At 50.4% G+C, this 11,642-nt stretch overlaps 1 long non-coding RNA gene across 1 annotated transcript; it reads left to right on the forward strand.

Annotated features, from left to right (window-relative positions):
* Positions 1-1,578: 1,578 nt before the first annotated feature.
* LOC147645715 (uncharacterized) lies at positions 1,579-8,292 on the forward strand. The gene is made up of 4 exons (XR_015282202.1): positions 1,579-1,954; positions 2,066-2,299; positions 2,592-4,418; positions 7,588-8,292. It is a non-coding gene; the product is annotated as an uncharacterized LOC147645715 (long non-coding RNA).
* The last annotated feature ends 3,350 nt before the right edge of the window (positions 8,293-11,642 follow it).

An 11,642-nucleotide genomic window follows, 5' to 3' on the forward strand; every position in this document is an offset into this window, starting at 1 on the left:
CACAAAGCCACAGGCCAGCTGAGCCTGGCATCTCTGAATGGGTCTTTACATTCTTCCCAGGAAGATGAATGGCAATCACTATTTTGGCAGGGAGGAACGTGCATCAGCTAGCAATTTGCTGTAGAAAATGTGCTTTCTGCTCCTCTCACAGCCAAAACTCCTACCCATTTCTTGGAAGTCCTTCTTAGATAAGGACCGTGTTCAACTGAGTGACAGTGAAGCCAAATGGCAATGCCGCAATCAATTGTCCTGTACACAATCTCCTTCATCCACGTGGAAGGTTACTCACGGGCACACAAGAGGACGGAAGAAACCCAAATGCATCGTTGGACATAATAAAGTCAGACGTGTTGAGGGCTGAAGAAATCTTGCAGAGATATGGAAAGCTGCCCTGAAAACCCAGTTCGGGGAGAGCCTGAGCTCTTTTGTGCTTCTAGGCCTGAAGATGCTCAGCACCTTTCCCAGATGCTCAGCAGGCAGTAGGATTGTGCCTGAATCTGGCTCTGGAAATGCCAGTGCCTCAACTGAGAGCTGTGGCAATGATTTCCATTGCATGGAGAGGGGCCACAGTCCTGCAAGAGTCTTTCAGCAGAGCAAACAGCAGCCTGGAGGGTGGGCAATGCTGCATCGGGACCACTGCATGCTCATCCTTCACCACAATGCAGAGCTGCCATGGATCACTTTTTCCATTTCTGCTGTTGGATATGTTTTGGAGAAGTTGTTCTAGGTGGCTTTGGATGGTGATCCAAGTAGGAAGCAGCCATTCGCCTGCTGTGATATCCTTACAACTAGTCCTAACTTCTCATTGCCTTTGGTTTGATTGGGGGTGTTTTATCTGTTTGTTTGATTGGTTTCTTTGGGTTGGTTTCTTTGTGTTTTTCTCTGTTTTGCTTGGAGTTTCTTTTCCTTTTTTAGAAATGACCGGTGAAGTTGGCACAACCAAACTCCAGAAAACGTAAGCCAGGCTTGACTTTCCAGAAATTGCTTTTGGCTGGCTTTAGCTGCATTCCCTAGGATCACGATCAGCAGTAGATATTTGCAGGTTTTGCTCTGCATCCTCAGCCTGCCCAGATGTTGTTCAGTGTTTCAGCAGTGGAGAAGACGATGGATATTTTGCTAAACCTCCTTTCAAACAACAAAACTTGGGTTAGCACGACAGAAAAGAAGAGAAGAAAATCTTCGCCAGTTAGAACAGAGCCAGAGTCCCACCATTTCCCCCTCCACTTTTCTTTCTTTTCTACATTTACAGGTAAAGCTTCCATCTCCAAAATCTTCCATCTCTCACTTCCTGATGTAGCCATTTGCTACCCTTTAGCCTTGACTGCCACGCATCGGACTGCTGTCCGTGTGGGGCTGGGGATGCTCAGCCTGGAAAGAGAAGGGGGCTGGCGAGGCCTCCCTGCAGCTCTAGGAAAGATGGGCACAGAGAGGAGAAGCCTTTCAACTGCAGGAGTGAGCTTGAAGTTGGATCTAATGAAGCTGCTCTTTTCCACTCCGACTGCTGGGGCACTGGCCTAGGCTGTGCACAGAGGCTGGGGATGCTCCATCCTTGGCAACATCCAAGGCCAGCTGGGAGCGGGGCTCTGAGCAACCTATTCTGGGCGAAGATTGCTCCGCTTGGAACAAGATGGTCTTTAGGGTCCCTTCCAAGCCCAAGCACCCAGGGATTCCGTCATTCATTCTACGGTCTCCGTTGTCCTCTTCAGCCTGGGCCTGAACTCCTGGCGGTGATGTCACAGTGCACGCTCCAGCTAGAACTTCCAGCATCCAGCAACGGCCACAACACAACCCTTGGCTCTTTGTGCCAGCACGCTCTTCATTCACCCTGCTCCAAGCCTACCCCTGTCACCTTGTTGCCACCTGCTCCCTGATTCCCCCAGCAGTCCCCAAAGCTCCCCATCGCTTGGATTTTGCTCTCCATCCCTGCAGGATGTGTGCATTTGTTCCAAAAGAGGTATGGTACTATTCCATGGAGGCGGACACCCTGCAGCTGCCTGGCTGGGCTGGAGCTCTGTGGGACAGGGTGGGAAAGGGACCCCACGCTGAAATTTTGCTACCTCTGCAGGCTGGCACAGACGGAGAGGAGGAGACAGACGTCGATACACAGACTGATAGAGAAGAAGCCATGGAAGTGGACGGAGAGGATACTGGAGAGGAAGAGATGGATGTGGATATGTACGAGACAGAGGAAGAGATGGAGGTGGAAACGTAAGATTATATTGAAGAGATGGATATTGATCTAAAAGACAAGGAGGAAGACATGGTCTTGGGATGAAGACCGATGCCAGCAGCAGAACAGGCAGGTGCTCCCCACAGGCAGAGTGGGTCCCCTGCTGCCAGCCTGGGGCCGGGCTGGGCACTCCCTGCTCAGGGACACGCTAGCCCATGCACTGCATTCTGCTGGCCATCCCTGGCCTGGCCTGGGCTTGCTGTGGGCCACACAAGCCCTGTTCCAGTGCCTGGGCCACAGCCCCCAGCCAGGCTCCCTTCTGGCAGCAGTGTCCCACTGGGCCAGTGTCCCAGCCCGGCAGCACATGGAACACCCTTCCGTGCCTGACTGCACTGACCGTGCTACTTGTTTTTCCTTCCAGGACTTAGGGACATCACAGACACAGATGCCACCCTGCTGTACATACGTTTTACAGTTGTTGTGTTCAGGATAGAGGTTTTAGAGCTTGTTTAAGTTGTCTGTAAATACGTTTCATAGAGTTTTGTTAGATCTGTTCTCAGGTAAATAGGTTCTATAGTTTGTTGTTGTTGTTGTTGTTGTTGTTGTTGTTACCAATATTCTTACAGTGTAAATATGTGGTGTAGTTCATTCTTGTTCCTTTTCTTCTACAGATAAACAGTCTTTGATTTTCACACCCCAGTTCTCTTTGCATTTTCTTCGGGCACATTTGCAAAGCTGTGGGTTGTTTCGGGAACAATGTTTGCAGGACTCTAAAAAGAGTATCAAAACCGCTCTGCCACACTCTCAGCTGCTGCTGCTGCCCCAAAAAGCGCTGGCTGTCTTTGCTCACACAATCACAGTTGTGGTGGCATTTCTACCACACCACAGGACAGCGATGTTTTCCCTCTTCTCCTGGAAATACCTACAGCACTTGTGGGTAGCAAGGCAAACATGAGCCTCTTTTAGTGGCCCTTGAAACTGGACATGTGAAATGAGGTACACAAAGCCACAGGCCAGCTGAACCTGGCATCTCTGAATGGGTCTTTACATTCTTCCCAGGAAGATGAATGGCAATCACTATTTTGGCAGGGAGGAAAGTGCATCAGCTAGCAATTTGCTGTAGAAAATGTGCTTTCTGCTCCTCTCACAGCCAAAACTCCTACCCATTTCTTGGAAGTCCTTCTTAGATAAGGACCGTGTTCAACTGAGTGACAGTGAAGCCAAATGGCAATGCCGCAATCAATTGTCCTGTACACAATCTCCTTCATCCACGTGGAAGGTTACTCACGGGCACACAAGAGGACGGAAGAAACCCAAATGCATCGTTGGACATAATAAAGTCAGACGTGTTGAGGGCTGAAGAAATCTTGCAGAGATATGGAAAGCTGCCCTGAAAACCCAGTTCGGGGAGAGCCTGAGCTCTTTTGTGCTTCTAGGCCTGAAGATGCTCAGCACCTTTCCCAGATGCTCAGCAGGCAGTAGGATTGTGCCTGAATCTGGCTCTGGAAATGCCAGTGCCTCAACTGAGAGCTGTGGCAATGATTTCCATTGCATGGAGAGGGGCCACAGTCCTGCAAGAGTCTTTCAGCAGAGCAAACAGCAGCCTGGAGGGTGGGCAATGCTGCATCGGGACCACTGCATGCTCATCCTTCACCACAATGCAGAGCTGCCATGGATCACTTTTTCCATTTCTGCTGTTGGATATGTTTTGGAGAAGTTGTTCTAGGTGGCTTTGGATGGTGATCCAAGTAGGAAGCAGCCATTCGCCTGCTGTGATATCCTTACAACTAGTCCTAACTTCTCATTGCCTTTGGTTTGATTGGGGGTATTTTATCTGTTTGTTTGATTGGTTTCTTTGGGTTGGTTTCTTTGTGTTTTTCTCTGTTTTGCTTGGAGTTTCTTTTCCTTTTTTAGAAATGACCGGTGAAGTTGGCACAACCAAACTCCAGAAAACGTAAAGCAGGCTTGACTTTCCAGAAATTGCTTTTGGCTGGCTTTAGCTGCATTCCCCAGGATCACGATCAGCAGTAGATATTTGCAGGTTTTGCTCTGCATCCTCAGCCTGCCCAGATGTTGTTCAGTGTTTCAGCAGTGGAGAAGACGATGGATATTTTGCTAAACCTCCTTTCAAACAACAAAACTTGGGTTAGCACGACAGAAAAGAAGAGAAGAAAATCTTCGCCAGTTAGAACAGAGCCAGAGTCCCACCATTTCCCCCTCCACTTTTCTTTCTTTTCTACATTTACAGGTAAAGCTTCCATCTGCAAAAGCTTCCATCTCTCACTTCCTGATGTAGCCATTTGCTAGCCTTTAGCCTTGACTGCCACGCATCGGACTGCTGTCCGTGTGGGGCTGGGGATGCTCAGCCTGGAAAGAGAAGGGGGCTGGCGAGGCCTCCCTGCAGCTCTAGGAAAGATGGGCACAGAGAGGAGAAGCCTTTCAACTGCAGGAGTGAGCTTGAAGTTGGATCTAATGAAGCTGCTCTTTTCCACTCCGGCTGCTGGGGCACTGGCCCAGGCTGTGCACAGAGGCTGGGGATGCTCCATCCTTGGCAACATCCAAGGCCAGCTGGGAGCGGGGCTCTGAGCAACCTATTCTGGGCGAAGATTGCTCCGCTTGGAACAAGATGGTCTTTAGGGTCCCTTCCAAGCCCAAGCACCCAGGGATTCCGTCATTCATTCTACGGTCTCCGTTGTCCTCTTCAGCCTGGGCCTGAACTCCTGGCGGTGATGTCACAGTGCACGCTCCAGCTAGAATTTCCAGCATCCAGCAACGGCCACAACACAACCCTTGGCTCTTTGTGCCAGCACGCTCTTCATTCACCCTGCTCCAAGCCTACCCCTGTCACCTTGTTGCCACCTGCTCCCTGATTCCCCCAGCAGTCCCCAAAGCTCCCCATCGCTTGGATTTTGCTCTCCATCCCTGCAGGATGTGTGCATTTGTTCCAAAAGAGGTATGGTACTATTCCATGGAGGCGGACACCCTGCAGCTGCCTGGCTGGGCTGGAGCTCTGTGGGACAGGGTGGGAAAGGGACCCCACGCTGAAATTTTGCTACCTCTGCAGGCTGGCACAGACGGAGAGGAGGAGACGGACGTCGATACACAGACTGATAGAGAAGAAGCCATGGAAGTGGACGGAGAGGATACTGGAGAGGAAGAGATGGATGTGGATATGTACGAGACAGAGGAAGAGATGGAGGTGGAAACGTAAGATTATATTGAAGAGATGGATATTGATCTAAAAGACAAGGAGGAAGACATGGTCTTGGGATGAAGACCGATGCCAGCAGCAGAACAGGCAGGTGCTCCCCACAGGCAGAGTGGGTCCCCTGCTGCCAGCCTGGGGCCGGGCTGGGCACTCCCTGCTCAGGGACACGCTAGCCCATGCACTGCATTCTGCTGGCCATCCCTGGCCTGGCCTGGGCTTGCTGTGGGCCACACAAGCCCTGTTCCAGTGCCTGGGCCACAGCCCCCAGCCAGGCTCCCTTCTGGCAGCAGAGTCCCACTGGGCCAGTGTCCCAGCCCGGCAGCACATGGAACACCCTTCCGTGCCTGACTGCACTGACCGTGCTACTTGTTTTTCCTTCCAGGACTTAGGGACATCACAGACACAGATGCCACCCTGCTGTACATACGTTTTACAGTTGTTGTGTTCAGGATAGAGGTTTTAGAGTTTGTTTAAGTTGTCTGTAAATACGTTTCATAGAGTTTTGTTAGATCTGTTCTCAGGTAAATAGGTTCTATAGTTTGTTGTTGTTGTTGTTGTTGTTGTTGTTGTTACCAATATTCTTACAGTGTAAATATGTGGTGTAGTTCATTCTTGTTCCTTTTCTTCTACAGATAAACAGTCTTGGAATTTCACACCCCAGTTCTCTTTGCATTTTCTTCGGGCACATTTGCAAAGCTGTGGGTTGTTTCGGGAACAATGTTTGCAGGACTCTAAAAAGAGTATCAAAACCGCTCTGCCACACTCTCAGCTGCTGCTGCTGCCCCAAAAAGCGCTGGCTGTCTTTGCTCACACAATCACAGTTGTGGTGGCATTTCTACCACACCACAGGACAGCGATGTTTTCCCTCTTCTCCTGGAAATACCTACAGCACTTGTGGGTAGCAAGGCAAACATGAGCCTCTTTTAGTGGCCCTTGAAACTGGACATGTGAAATGAGGTACACAAAGCCACAGGCCAGCTGAGCCTGGCATCTCTGAATGGGTCTTTACATTCTTCCCAGGAAGATGAATGGCAATCACTATTTTGGCAGGGAGGAACGTGCATCAGCTAGCAATTTGCTGTAGAAAATGTGCTTTCTGCTCCTCTCACAGCCAAAACTCCTACCCATTTCTTGGAAGTCCTTCTTAGATAAGGACCGTGTTCAACTGAGTGACAGTGAAGCCAAATGGCAATGCCGCAATCAATTGTCCTGTACACAATCTCCTTCATCCACGTGGAAGGTTACTCACGGGCACACAAGAGGACGGAAGAAACCCAAATGCATCGTTGGACATAATAAAGTCAGACGTGTTGAGGGCTGAAGAAATCTTGCAGAGATATGGAAAGCTGCCCTGAAAACCCAGTTCGGGGAGAGCCTGAGCTCTTTTGTGCTTCTAGGCCTGAAGATGCTCAGCACCTTTCCCAGATGCTCAGCAGGCAGTAGGATTGTGCCTGAATCTGGCTCTGGAAATGCCAGTGCCTCAACTGAGAGCTGTGGCAATGATTTCCATTGCATGGAGAGGGGCCACAGTCCTGCAAGAGTCTTTCAGCAGAGCAAACAGCAGCCTGGAGGGTGGGCAATGCTGCATCGGGACCACTGCATGCTCATCCTTCACCACAATGCAGAGCTGCCATGGATCACTTTTTCCATTTCTGCTGTTGGATATGTTTTGGAGAAGTTGTTCTAGGTGGCTTTGGATGGTGATCCAAGTAGGAAGCAGCCATTCGCCTGCTGTGATATCCTTACAACTAGTCCTAACTTCTCATTGCCTTTGGTTTGATTGGGGGTGTTTTATCTGTTTGTTTGATTGGTTTCTTTGGGTTGGTTTCTTTGTGTTTTTCTCTGTTTTGCTTGGAGTTTCTTTTCCTTTTTTAGAAATGACCGGTGAAGTTGGCACAACCAAACTCCAGAAAACGTAAGCCAGGCTTGACTTTCCAGAAATTGCTTTTGGCTGGCTTTAGCTGCATTCCCCAGGATCACGATCAGCAGTAGATATTTGCAGGTTTTGCTCTGCATCCTCAGCCTGCCCAGATGTTGTTCAGTGTTTCAGCAGTGGAGAAGACGATGGATATTTTGCTAAACCTCCTTTCAAACAACAAAACTTGGGTTAGCACGACAGAAAAGAAGAGAAGAAAATCTTCGCCAGTTAGAACAGAGCCAGAGTCCCACCATTTCCCCCTCCACTTTTCTTTCTTTTCTACATTTACAGGTAAAGCTTCCATCTCCAAAATCTTCCATCTCTCACTTCCTGATGTAGCCATTTGCTACCCTTTAGCCTTGACTGCCACGCATCGGACTGCTGTCCGTGTGGGGCTGGGGATGCTCAGCCTGGAAAGAGAAGGGGGCTGGCGAGGCCTCCCTGCAGCTCTAGGAAAGATGGGCACAGAGAGGAGAAGCCTTTCAACTGCAGGAGTGAGCTTGAAGTTGGATCTAATGAAGCTGCTCTTTTCCACTCCGGCTGCTGGGGCACTGGCCCAGGCTGTGCACAGAGGCTGGGGATGCTCCATCCTTGGCAACATCCAAGGCCAGCTGGGAGCGGGGCTCTGAGCAACCTATTCTGGGCGAAGATTGCTCCGCTTGGAACAAGATGGTCTTTAGGGTCCCTTCCAAGCCCAAGCACCCAGGGATTTCGTCATTCATTCTACGGTCTCCGTTGTCCTCTTCAGCCTGGGCCTGAACTCCTGGCGGTGATGTCACAGTGCACGCTCCAGCTAGAACTTCCAGCATCCAGCAACGGCCACAACACAACCCTTGGCTCTTTGTGCCAGCACGCTCTTCATTCACCCTGCTCCAAGCCTACCCCTGTCACCTTGTTGCCACCTGCTCCCTGATTCCCCCAGCAGTCCCCAAAGCTTCCCATCGCTTGGATTTTGCTCTCCATCCCTGCAGGATGTGTGCATTTGTTCCAAAAGAGGTATGGTACTATTCCATGGAGGCGGACACCCTGCAGCTGCCTGGCTGGGCTGGAGCTCTGTGGGACAGGGTGGGAAAGGGACCCCACGCTGAAATTTTGCTACCTCTGCAGGCTGGCACAGACGGAGAGGAGGAGACAGACGTCGATACACAGACTGATAGAGAAGAAGCCATGGAAGTGGACGGAGAGGATACTGGAGAGGAAGAGATGGATGTGGATATGTACGAGACAGAGGAAGAGATGGAGGTGGAAACGTAAGATTATATTGAAGAGATGGATATTGATCTAAAAGACAAGGAGGAAGACATGGTCTTGGGATGAAGACCGATGCCAGCAGCAGAACAGGCAGGTGCTCCCCACAGGCAGAGTGGGTCCCCTGCTGCCAGCCTGGGGCCGGGCTGGGCACTCCCTGCTCAGGGACACGCTAGCCCATGCACTGCATTCTGCTGGCCATCCCTGGCCTGGCCTGGGCTTGCTGTGGGCCACACAAGCCCTGTTCCAGTGCCTGGGCCACAGCCCCCAGCCAGGCTCCCTTCTGGCAGCAGTGTCCCACTGGGCCAGTGTCCCAGCCCGGCAGCACATGGAACACCCTTCCGTGCCTGACTGCACTGACCGTGCTACTTGTTTTTCCTTCCAGGACTTAGGGACATCACAGACACAGATGCCACCCTGCTGTACATACGTTTTACAGTTGTTGTGTTCAGGATAGAGGTTTTAGAGTTTGTTTAAGTTGTCTGTAAATACGTTTCATAGAGTTTTGTTAGATCTGTTCTCAGGTAAATAGGTTCTATAGTTTGTTGTTGTTGTTGTTGTTGTTGTTGTTGTTACCAATATTCTTACAGTGTAAATATGTGGTGTAGTTCATTCTTGTTCCTTTTCTTCTACAGATAAACAGTCTTGGAATTTCACACCCCAGTTCTCTTTGCATTTTCTTCGGGCACATTTGCAAAGCTGTGGGTTGTTTCGGGAACAATGTTTGCAGGACTCTAAAAAGAGTATCAAAACCGCTCTGCCACACTCTCAGCTGCTGCTGCTGCCCCAAAAAGCGCTGGCTGTCTTTGCTCACACAATCACAGTTGTGGTGGCATTTCTACCACACCACAGGACAGCGATGTTTTCCCTCTTCTCCTGGAAATACCTACAGCACTTGTGGGTAGCAAGGCAAACATGAGCCTCTTTTAGTGGCCCTTGAAACTGGACATGTGAAATGAGGTACACAAAGCCACAGGCCAGCTGAGCCTGGCATCTCTGAATGGGTCTTTACATTCTTCCCAGGAAGATGAATGGCAATCACTATTTTGGCAGGGAGGAACGTGCATCAGCTAGCAATTTGCTGTAGAAAATGTGCTTTCTGCTCCTCTCACAGCCAAAACTCCTACCCATTTCTTGGAAGTCCTTCTTAGATAAGGACCGTGTTCAACTGAGTGACAGTGAAGCCAAATGGCAATGCCGCAATCAATTGTCCTGTACACAATCTCCTTCATCCACGTGGAAGGTTACTCACGGGCACACAAGAGGACGGAAGAAACCCAAATGCATCGTTGGACATAATAAAGTCAGACGTGTTGAGGGCTGAAGAAATCTTGCAGAGATATGGAAAGCTGCCCTGAAAACCCAGTTCGGGGAGAGCCTGAGCTCTTTTGTGCTTCTAGGCCTGAAGATGCTCAGCACCTTTCCCAGATGCTCAGCAGGCAGTAGGATTGTGCCTGAATCTGGCTCTGGAAATGCCAGTGCCTCAACTGAGAGCTGTGGCAATGATTTCCATTGCATGGAGAGGGGCCACAGTCCTGCAAGAGTCTTTCAGCAGAGCAAACAGCAGCCTGGAGGGTGGGCAATGCTGCATCGGGACCACTGCATGCTCATCCTTCACCACAATGCAGAGCTGCCATGGATCACTTTTTCCATTTCTGCTGTTGGATATGTTTTGGAGAAGTTGTTCTAGGTGGCTTTGGATGGTGATCCAAGTAGGAAGCAGCCATTCGCCTGCTGTGATATCCTTACAACTAGTCCTAACTTCTCATTGCCTTTGGTTTGATTGGGGGTGTTTTATCTGTTTGTTTGATTGGTTTCTTTGGGTTGGTTTCTTTGTGTTTTTCTCTGTTTTGCTTGGAGTTTCTTTTCCTTTTTTAGAAATGACCGGTGAAGTTGGCACAACCAAACTCCAGAAAACGTAAGCCAGGCTTGACTTTCCAGAAATTGCTTTTGGCTGGCTTTAGCTGCATTCCCCAGGATCACGATCAGCAGTAGATATTTGCAGGTTTTGCTCTGCATCCTCAGCCTGCCCAGATGTTGTTCAGTGTTTCAGCAGTGGAGAAGACGATGGATATTTTGCTAAACCTCCTTTCAAACAACAAAACTTGGGTTAGCACGACAGAAAAGAAGAGAAGAAAATCTTCGCCAGTTAGAACAGAGCCAGAGTCCCACCATTTCCCCCTCCACTTTTCTTTCTTTTCTACATTTACAGGTAAAGCTTCCATCTCCAAAATCTTCCATCTCTCACTTCCTGATGTAGCCATTTGCTACCCTTTAGCCTTGACTGCCACGCATCGGACTGCTGTCCGTGTGGGGCTGGGGATGCTCAGCCTGGAAAGAGAAGGGGGCTGGCGAGGCCTCCCTGCAGCTCTAGGAAAGATGGGCACAGAGAGGAGAAGCCTTTCAACTGCAGGAGTGAGCTTGAAGTTGGATCTAATGAAGCTGCTCTTTTCCACTCCGGCTGCTGGGGCACTGGCCCAGGCTGTGCACAGAGGCTGGGGATGCTCCATCCTTGGCAACATCCAAGGCCAGCTGGGAGCGGGGCTCTGAGCAACCTATTCTGGGCGAAGATTGCTCCGCTTGGAACAAGATGGTCTTTAGGGTCCCTTCCAAGCCCAAGCACCCAGGGATTCCGTCATTCATTCTACGGTCTCCGTTGTCCTCTTCAGCCTGGGCCTGAACTCCTGGCGGTGATGTCACAGTGCACGCTCCAGCTAGAACTTCCAGCATCCAGCAACGGCCACAACACAACCCTTGGCTCTTTGTGCCAGCACGCTCTTCATTCACCCTGCTCCAAGCCTACCCCTGTCACCTTGTTGCCACCTGCTCCCTGATTCCCCCAGCAGTCCCCAAAGCTTCCCATCGCTTGGATTTTGCTCTCCATCCTTGCAGGATGTGTGCATTTGTTCCAAAAGAGGTATGGTACTATTCCATGGAGGCGGACACCCTGCAGCTGCCTGGCTGGGCTGGAGCTCTGTGGGACAGGGTGGGAAAGGGACCCCACGCTGAAATTTTGCTACCTCTGCAGGCTGGCACAGACGGAGAGGAGGAGACGGACGTCGATACACAGACTGATAGAGAAGAAGCCATGGAAGTGG

Source organism: Cyanistes caeruleus, unplaced genomic scaffold (genome assembly GCF_971803275.1).
Source record: "Cyanistes caeruleus unplaced genomic scaffold, bCyaCae1.hap1.1 HAP1_SCAFFOLD_184, whole genome shotgun sequence".
Taxonomy (NCBI): Eukaryota; Metazoa; Chordata; class Aves; order Passeriformes; family Paridae; genus Cyanistes; species Cyanistes caeruleus.